This window comes from Mus caroli, unplaced genomic scaffold (genome assembly GCF_978045245.1).
Source record: "Mus caroli unplaced genomic scaffold, Mus_caroli_1 scaffold_6, whole genome shotgun sequence".
Classification (NCBI taxonomy): Eukaryota; Metazoa; Chordata; class Mammalia; order Rodentia; family Muridae; genus Mus; species Mus caroli.
In genome coordinates, this window is record NW_028227261.1 from 94,168,399 (window position 1) to 94,177,664 (window position 9,266).

The 9,266-nt window shown below is 40.6% G+C and overlaps 1 pseudogene; it reads left to right on the forward strand.

Annotated features, from left to right (window-relative positions):
* Positions 1–2,979: 2,979 nt before the first annotated feature.
* LOC110288169 (major urinary protein 20-like) lies at positions 2,980–9,007 on the forward strand (annotated as a pseudogene).
* The last annotated feature ends 259 nt before the right edge of the window (positions 9,008–9,266 follow it).

Consider the following 9,266-nt stretch of genomic DNA (forward strand, 5'->3'; position numbering starts at 1 on the left):
TTTATACCTTTAAGACCAGTCAGAAACCAAATGAAGCAGCTGCATGAATCTTATAAATTTATACCAAATTTTTTACTTTTCTAGGTATAATTTCAAGAGAAAAAGTACTTTGTCATTTGTTGACCCCAATAATCACAATTACAGAGTATTTTCTAGGAAAAAAACAATTATCTTAGAACTAAGAAGCTGCTGACCCCTCTAAAAAATAGTTTTTCAGCATGGCCTCTCCTTCTGCACTTGACTCCTGGCTCAGGGTGGAGGGAAACTTTGATCAGCCTCTTCTGTGCAATCTGAGACTGAATCAAGAGATGGATAGCAAGCAGATAAGTTTTAACCATTTTTTTCTTTTCAACATGAAACATAGAACAACAGTCATTCAGACAACAAAACAAAAACAGACATGAGTTGACAGGTGGACAGATTGATGCACCAAACACAGACAATACAGAGAAGGTAGAAAACTTGATGTGACCAGAACTAAGGATGTCTCCTGTAGGGACCAGAAAGCAGGACATCTCCTGGTGTCCTTCAGTCTCTGAAAGAGCTCTAAAATATATTTTCCTTCTCTCTCTCTCTCTCTCTCTCTCTCTCTCTCTCTCTCTCTCTCTCTCTCTCTCTCTCTCTCTCTCTCTCCTTTCATTTGTTTATCCAGCATCTTCCTTTTTTGGGTTTGTATATTTTATTTCATTTTATTTTATCTTATTTTAAGCCCTACTCCTCTTCCCTGATGCAGTTCTTGACTTTGGACAAATGCCTGTTTAGAATTTTCCAGTCATATTTTCCACTGTCAACCCCTAACTCATATCAGTGTTGGGACAACTCTTTCTCAGTCTAGCCTGTATCCATTTTTCACCCTTGCAATCAACAGCCTTCAAAAATAAAACTTACACTGCTAACATTAATGCTGTATGTTGCTTCACAAGCAGGATACCATCTTCCATTTTCTGTGGAACCCTACCAAGACAGAGTCCCTCAGCAAGTCTTTCTGTATTCAGGACTCCTGTACCAGCCACAAATGTAGCAGCCACGGGATACTGGGTTCCTGAAACGAAAGCTGGAGATGGATAAGAATGACAGCTAGAGAAAATATGGGCCAAGACAAAATTCTCTGATCAAGGTTCAATCTTTAATGCATGGCACTGAATATATATGGGAAAACCCAAGGACTCATCCCTTTATTTCAGCTGGGTTCTGTTGCTTTTTTCAGCTGGATTGCGTTGCAAAGTAGGGTCTTCAGCAGCTCAGCAGGTGAGCAGTTCTCAGTTGTCTGACTGGAAGATATAATTATAGCAAAGCTAGACATGTGGCTCCAGTGTCTGAGACTTGTTCAGCCAGTTCAAGGCTGGGGGGCAAGGGTGTGAGAGGGGTCACACTCTGACACTTACACTGCAGGTGTTTCAGAAATGATGTTGAGCCATGATAGCACTATGTACTATCACTCTGGCTGCTAGAGAGACTACAGAATATTTCCTGTCTGGGACATAAATCAAATAAGCCTGTTTTCAATGATGTTCTTCTTGGCCCCAAATACACACTGGCATCCTATAAGTGGCTTGAATGTCTCTGCAGGGTTTCTGAATGAATTATTCCTTCAATTAGTTGGGGGTGAAACACAGGTCAAGGTCAAAAATCATTTTCCTATTAGTCAGTTTCAAAAATGCTAGCTAGTTACAAATGGGCTGTTATTTGGTTACATGTAAACTCCTTAAACCCCTTACCCACACACTTTACCTAGACATTTCTTGACTGCTTCAGCTTATCAGTCACATGAATAGTCTACACATCCTGAGTATTGTTAACATGCTTAGTGACAGGGAAGGTGCCTAAGCTGAAGTCAGGAGTGCAAGGGAACCATTGTTGCATTCTGATGTATGTAGAAGCAACTTATAGTTCATTACTAGAAAAGCAACAACCCATAGCCAGATGAGGTGCTACAACCCATAATCCCAGCATTCAGGAGACTGGAGCAAGAGGATTTCCACAGATCTAAAACCATTCAGAACCTCAGTGTAAGCTCAAGTCCAGCTCAGAACTGACATTTAAAAGCTGGCCATGGCTGCTTTTAACACCAGAACTGGGAAGAAGGTGGAAAATGGAGGATTTCTGGGACTTAGTGGCCAGCCAGCCTATCTAAAACACACTAATTCCCAGATTCAGAGGGAGAACCTGTCCCAAGGGGGATGAAGTAAAAAGAGATAGAGGGAGACAATTGATGTCCTGTTCTGACTTCTGCATATATTAATGAAAGCACAAGCATGTGCACATGTGTGCACACACCTAATCAACCAAAAAAGGAGGAGTGTGGAAAGAGGAAGAGGAGGAGGAGGAGTCCTAAGAGGACGGAAGAACGTGATAATCCTCTAGTAGAGCATACATCAAATGCTTGTACACCAAGAGAAAGCCAGTTGTCATGCCTCACTCAATCTTGGGCCAAACCAACACCTCCATATTTTAAAGAAACCCATGAGCAGTTTTTTGCTATTACCTGCCATTCCAACTTCTCTGGAGCTCTAAAGCACTGTTTATTCCCTTTTCTCCTATTTAACGATCCCCCTTTCATGCTAAAAACATCCTGACCTCTGCAGTAGAGTCAATAAGAACAAAGGCTCCTGAGTCAGAAAGTCTTGGGTTTAAATCTAAGTTCTCACATTGACTGGCTAGATGACCTTATACAGTTACTTAATCTTTCTGAGTCTTAACTAATACTATGGTAAGAAGAATAAAATAGTACATACATATAATGCTGATGCAAAGTTCAAATAAAGTATATCACATATTTGCCTCCTTCTTGAATTCTTTATTTCCCCACATCAAACACTAGTTTATGTTTCTAGTTTCAGGGTAAATGAATTCTCTCCTGATACAAAATATGTTTCCCTTGTAACTTTGGAAGCATGATTTTTGCATGATTTCTACTTGGAACTCCATCAGCAAATACAACTTTGAACGATACTTGTATTTTTCATTAATGATGAGATTATGTCCAGTCAGTTGATGTCCAACATTCTCAAAGGTAAAAAGTTGATGCAACCTGGCTATTGAAAACAGTTTGGATTCTGAGGTCAGTGCTATCTGCACAAAGGCTTAAGTCTTTTGGAAGGCTATCACCTTAGCCTTGGAAGACTTTTCTTGATTTTTTTTAATTAAGATTTACTATATTCATATGTATTTGCCTGAATGAGTTTATACGTACCACACCCATACACCAGGAGGTTACAGATGTCAAAAGAAAGTGTGTGGATTCCTGTAACTGAAGATAGAGTCGGTTTTGGAATGCCATGAGAGTGCTGGTAATTGAACCTGCGTCCTAAGCAAAAACAAGTTTCAAAGAATCTCCTTCTTCTGACTTCCACTGTACCAGGCCTGTGCATGGTACTCAGGTACACATGCAACACCAATGCTCATACACATGAAATATAAATGAATCTTTTGAAAAAATTGAGATACTCAAGTTCTTCCATACTCGTATTAAAGCAAAGATTCTATGCATACTTGACCTTCCAGTTCAGTCCCCACCCCCTCCTAAACTGGATTTTTGATCCTATCCAGATCCAAAGTTGCATCTAGTTCCAGATGGCAGCTCTCTTGAACACCCACTGTTTTCTTGGGAATATGTTTTGATAAAAGTAAGACTACTAAATCAATCCATACGTGTTTTAAATTGTCAAGATTGAAAAGGCCAGGAACAATCCTTGGCTTCTGATCAATAAATGGGAAAATATTCCACAAAGCATGATGGAGGTAGACCAGACCCATACGCGAAGAAAAAAAAAGCCAGCTAAACCCATAGCGTATATAAGGACAAGGAAAGGAGCTGGGTAGTGGAGTGTAGGTACCATCATCTGAAAGCCACAGTCCTGACAGACAAACTATTCTATTCCCTACCAAAGTGAAGATACTGCTGCCACTACTGTGTTTGGACTGACCCTAGTCTGTGTCCATCCAGAAGAAGATAGTTCTATGGGAAGGAACTTTAATGTAGAAAAGGTATGATCAGTGAATTGTAACCTGTCACTCAAATTGAGCTTTGGGGAACTCTTGAAGCCAAGTAGGTCCTTTGAGGGGATGAGTATAGTGCCCCAATCTATTAGACAAATGAATGGCTCCAGACCATGAAGTAAGACCAGCTATTCAGATCTAACAATGTTTGGGGACCTCTGTTCTCATTGAGAGGCAGGGACAGTATGCTAAGTATTGTGACAACTGGCATGAGATATACCCCTGTGTATGCTCAGGCCCTAAAGCATAGGTTGAGTTCAAGTAGAAACATTTTCATGAGTTTTCACTGCCCTTCTTCCTTAACCATTTGCTTATGTACTGCAGATTAATGGGGAGTGGTTTTCTATTCTCCTGGTCTCTGAAAAAAGAGAAAAGGTAGAAGAACATGGCAGCATGGGTCTTTTTCTGGAGCACATCCATGTCTTGGAGAATTCTTTAGCTTTTAAACTCCATACAGTGTAAGTGAGATGCTCCTAGCTGAGAAAGAGGAAATGAAAACCTGGTATAGTCTCACATGAGCAAACACTAGGGATTCGGGGAAGAGATGCCTCACAGTATGCACATGTGTACACACATGATGAGTCTGTATCCAAAACTAGAACGCTCCATGTGACACAGAATCAAGATCTCATAACCCAGATTTTTTCAAAAGTCAGAGACAAAAGTTGGTGACAGGAATTATTTCACTAGGAGTTCAATAAGGAAAGATCAGAGACACTTCTGAAACCACATTAATGAAACAATATATCACAAGTTAAGATTATGTGATCATGAATTATATTTTTCTTACTATTTTTTAGCCAAAGAAGTCAACCATTTTCTACTTGCGTTTTCCCACAGTAAAGACAATAATAATAATTCTCCTCTGTGGATCTGAGACACACATCAGGCTCCATTACAGAGTGCTAATTTGAGGCAGATGGTGGAAATCTGGCTGATAATTACACCACCACTGGCTGAAGCTCAGCACTGGTGAAACTAAGAAGTGGTTACAGTTGTTGTATGGATGAGAAATGATTGTCATTTTCTTATTTTTTTTAAATAATAGGCAAATTAGTGATTGTGAAAACATCTGATATAAATGAAATAACGTAAATAAAAGTTTTTTGTTAATTTTACAAAAGTATTCAAAAGTTAAATGGAATTAGAAACTGGATATAAATATAGTGTAGTGGGTGAAGAAACCAGCCAGATCAAAATCCCTTACACACCAGCTCACTCTGTTAAACAGTATACATAAAGAGTGCTCTGAAATATTTTTGGTTGCTGACAAAACAGAAAAGACTGGTGAATATTCTGTGATGTGTAAGTATATAAAATGTCTATATATGTATCCACAAGATAATTAGTAAACCTTAATACCTTTAGTGTGTGTGTGTGTGTGTGTGTGTGTGTTTCTGGAGTTTGAACTCAGGAACTTGCACCTACTAGTCAAATGGGTACTGTGATGGTTTGTATATCCTTGAACCAGGGAGTGGCACCATCTGGAGGTGTGGCCTGGTTGGAATGGGTGTGTCACTGTGGGTGTGGATCCTCACCCTAGTTGCCTGGAAATCAGTCTTCCACTAGCAGCCTTTGGATGAAGACATAGGACTCTCAGCTCTGTCTGCTCCATGACAGCCTGGATACTGCCATGCTCAAACCTTGATGATAATGGACTGAACCTCTGAACCTGTAAGCAAGCCCCAATTAAATGTTTTTTATAAGACTTGCCTTGGTCATGGTATCTGTTCACAGCAGTAAAACCCTGACTAACACAGAAGTTGGTACTGGGAGTGGGGTATTACTGTGATAGGCCTGACCATGCTTTTATTTGAGAGAATGTGGATTTTGGGACTTTGGATTTGGAAAGCAGTGGAATGCTTTAAATAAGGCTTAATAGGTCATCCTAGTAGGAACATGGAAGACTTTGTTGCTGGGGATAATTTGAACTGTGTTGACCTGGCCCAAGAGAGTTCAAAGGAGAAGAATTTCAGAATGAGGCATAAAGACTGGTTTTGTGGTATTTTGGCGAAGAATGTAGCTACTTTTTGCCCTTGTCTGAAAAGTTTGCCTGAGGCTAAGATGAAGAGACTTGGATTAATTGCATTGACAAAAGAATTTTCAAAAAAGCCCAGCAGAGACTTTGTTCTCTGGTTAAGTCTTCTGAAGAGAAGTTTGAACAAGTGTAGCAAGCTTAGAAAGGAAAAATATAAAATACATGGTTCGAGTATTAAAGGGGTGCCAGGAAGTGAAATGGAGCAAAATCTTGTGTTCTGGGAGATAAAAGATAAAGGGAGTGGGACCTTGGGGCAAGATTCTACCCAGCTTAATTAGATCCAGGCATGGTGGTACACACCTTTAATCCCATGAGACAAGCATGCTGATCTCTGCATTCAAGGTCAATCTACAGAGCAAGAACTAGGATAGCCAAGCTTAGGCAGTGAAGGATTTAGAATAATGTAATAGTACAAGGGGATCATGTTCTAGTTCCTGTAAGCAGCAGAATGCAGCAGCTTCAGCCATGTGGCTCTGGCTCTAGAGTTAAGAATGGAAGGAACTACTGGGACAATTGATGCTGGTTAGCTGGAGCTAAGACATTATTAATGATTAAGAAGAGACCAGCATCACTGAGGTAAAATCTTCTGGAAATTGTTTTCTGGGAGCACAAAGAATCTGTGTTCCAGAGATACCCAAGGTTGTACCTCATGCTGCGACTGGACTTGGTAATGTGTAAGAGTCACTCAGGTAGTACTGCTTGTGAAGGAATGAAGAGATCATGGAGAGAAGCTCAGACTTAGCACTGTGAGAGGCCAGGGAAGGCCATTGGAGAAGGTGAAGCCTCAGCTGTAGTTGATGGCCCAGGACTGAAAGGGTCATGCAAAGGATTTGAGGCTTGGCACCATGAAGAGAGCCTATGAGAGGCTATTGGTGAAGCCCAGTTGGAGTGGAATACCCCAGTATATTGGAGATGTCAGTATCATAGGATGATCACCAAGAACAGCAGCCCTAGTGGAGTGGATCAACCTGAGCTTAGAGTGCTACAGAGGGCAGAGCTGGAAAAGTGATGCCAGCCCTTAGGAGGAGTCCAAAATATCAAATGGAATCCCAGACATGGAAACAAGAAGCTGTTACATTGAAATTGCCTTGGAGACTCAAAGATGTTAAAGATGCCAGAGTCATGGGATACATGCTGAGGAAAGCTGCTAACAGGAAGTGGAACCAGCCCAGGAGAAAGCAATTTGTTGCAGTCAACAAAGATAAAAAAGGAGTGGAGATCTGAAGACTGCTTTGACATCAGCCATGGAGATGCAGAGTTTGGAGTTTTCCCAGCTGGTTTCCTGCCTTGCTTTGGGGATTACAGTTAATTAAGTTGAATGAATCTCAGAAGAGACCTTGAACTTTGGACTTTTAACAGACTTTGAGAGTTGGACTAAATGCATTTTGCATTATGCTATGTTTAAGTATGGTCACCATAGACTCATGTTTTTTTAAAAAGTCTAAGGGGACCAGGGAGTGGAATGTGATGGTTTGTATATCCTTGAACCAGGGAGTAGCACCATCTGGAGGTGTGGCCTTGTTGGAACGAGTGTGACCTTGTTGGAATGGGTGTGTCACTGTGGGTGTGGGCATAAGATCCTCACCCTAGTTGCCTGGAAGTCAGTCTTCCACTAGCAGCCTTGGTATGAAGACATAGGACTCTCAGCTCTGCCTACTCCATGACAACCTGGATGCTGCCATGCTCCCACCTTGATGATAATGGACTGAACCTCTGAACCTGTAAGCTAGCCCCAATTAAATGTTGTTTTTTATAAGACTTGCCTTGGTCATAGTGTCTGTTCACAGCAGTAAAACCCTGACTAAGACAGGTACCATCTAATAGCTAACACAATGTCACAGGCAAGTAGGATAAGTAGGGGGAAAGGGAATCGATATGATACAGCCTGGTGGATAGTAGAGGTGCACATTGCTCAGGGTGTAGAAGCAGATATTTGATACAGCAAACTTATAAAAGATAGAAACTTGTTGCTGAAGCTGCTGAAGGAGGTAGGTAAGCAAGCCTAGGAGAGGATGAGAGAGTGGTACTCCTGTGGCTGACTGTTCACTAGTGGTCTGGCAACTCAAAGTCACTTTTCTTAGAAGTTACATCTTGAAGTTTAGAAAGCTAAACACAGAAAGGTTCAGACACTTCACCTATCTCTTCCAGGATATGTATTTTAATGATTTTATATTTGGGGTAGAACAAGAAAAGAAAGTCAATCACTTACTGCAAAACAAAGAATTTCTGAGTTGTGTTCCATTTCCTCCACAGATGATGGATCCAATACATTTACTATAATTAAGACAGACTATTTCAATTATGTTATGTTTCATCTCATTAACAAAAAGGATGGGAAAACCTTCCATCTGACAGAATTCTTTGGTAAAGTATTTTCACACAGACACTGCTCTTGGGGTGGGAAAAGAAGAAAGAACCTCTAGCTTTAATATGGTCTTCCCAGCTTGGTCCTGCCTCTTTGTCACCTCCTGAAGATTGATGCTCACCTCCATCATCCCTCGACCATAGTGATGGAAGCACTCTGAAATCTCTCAGTGTGACAGAAGGATATACTATGGATGCCAAATCCAGGATAGACCATAACAATGGCTGTCAACAATGTTGCCACCCATTTTCCCATCCTTATGGGGAAGTGATTGTCTCCTCACTCAGGCTGTGGTCAATGCACACAACACAGTTGCTATACTCACTGTTGCTCTTCTTACAGGCCGAGAACTAGATTTGAGTTCAGAAATTAAGGAAAAGTTTGCACAACTAAGCAAGGAGCATGGAACAGTAAGAGAAAATAGCATTGACCTATTCAATGCCAGTAAGTCAGGATTCATTTATTTTTCTCATCATGAATATTTTATCATAGAGGAAACAAACCCAGTTGGCTACCACTCATTTTTGAATGCTGGAGAGTCCTATCCTTTCTCTTGGGGAAATGAAGTGGACCTGGTACCTGAACATGTTCTTGTGAATTTATGAAATGTTAAGAAAATGGTTGTAACTAGAAAATATCATCCCAAATGAGGTAATTCAATCACAAAAGAACACACATAGTATGCACTCAATGATAAGTGGATATTAGCCCAGAAGCTCAAAATACCAAATATACAATTCACAGACAACATGAAGCTCAAAAGAAGAAGTAAGATGAATGTGTGGATACTTTGGTCCTTCTTAGAAGGGAGAACAAAATATCCATAGGAGGAGTTACAGAGACAAAGTATAGAACAGAGAATGA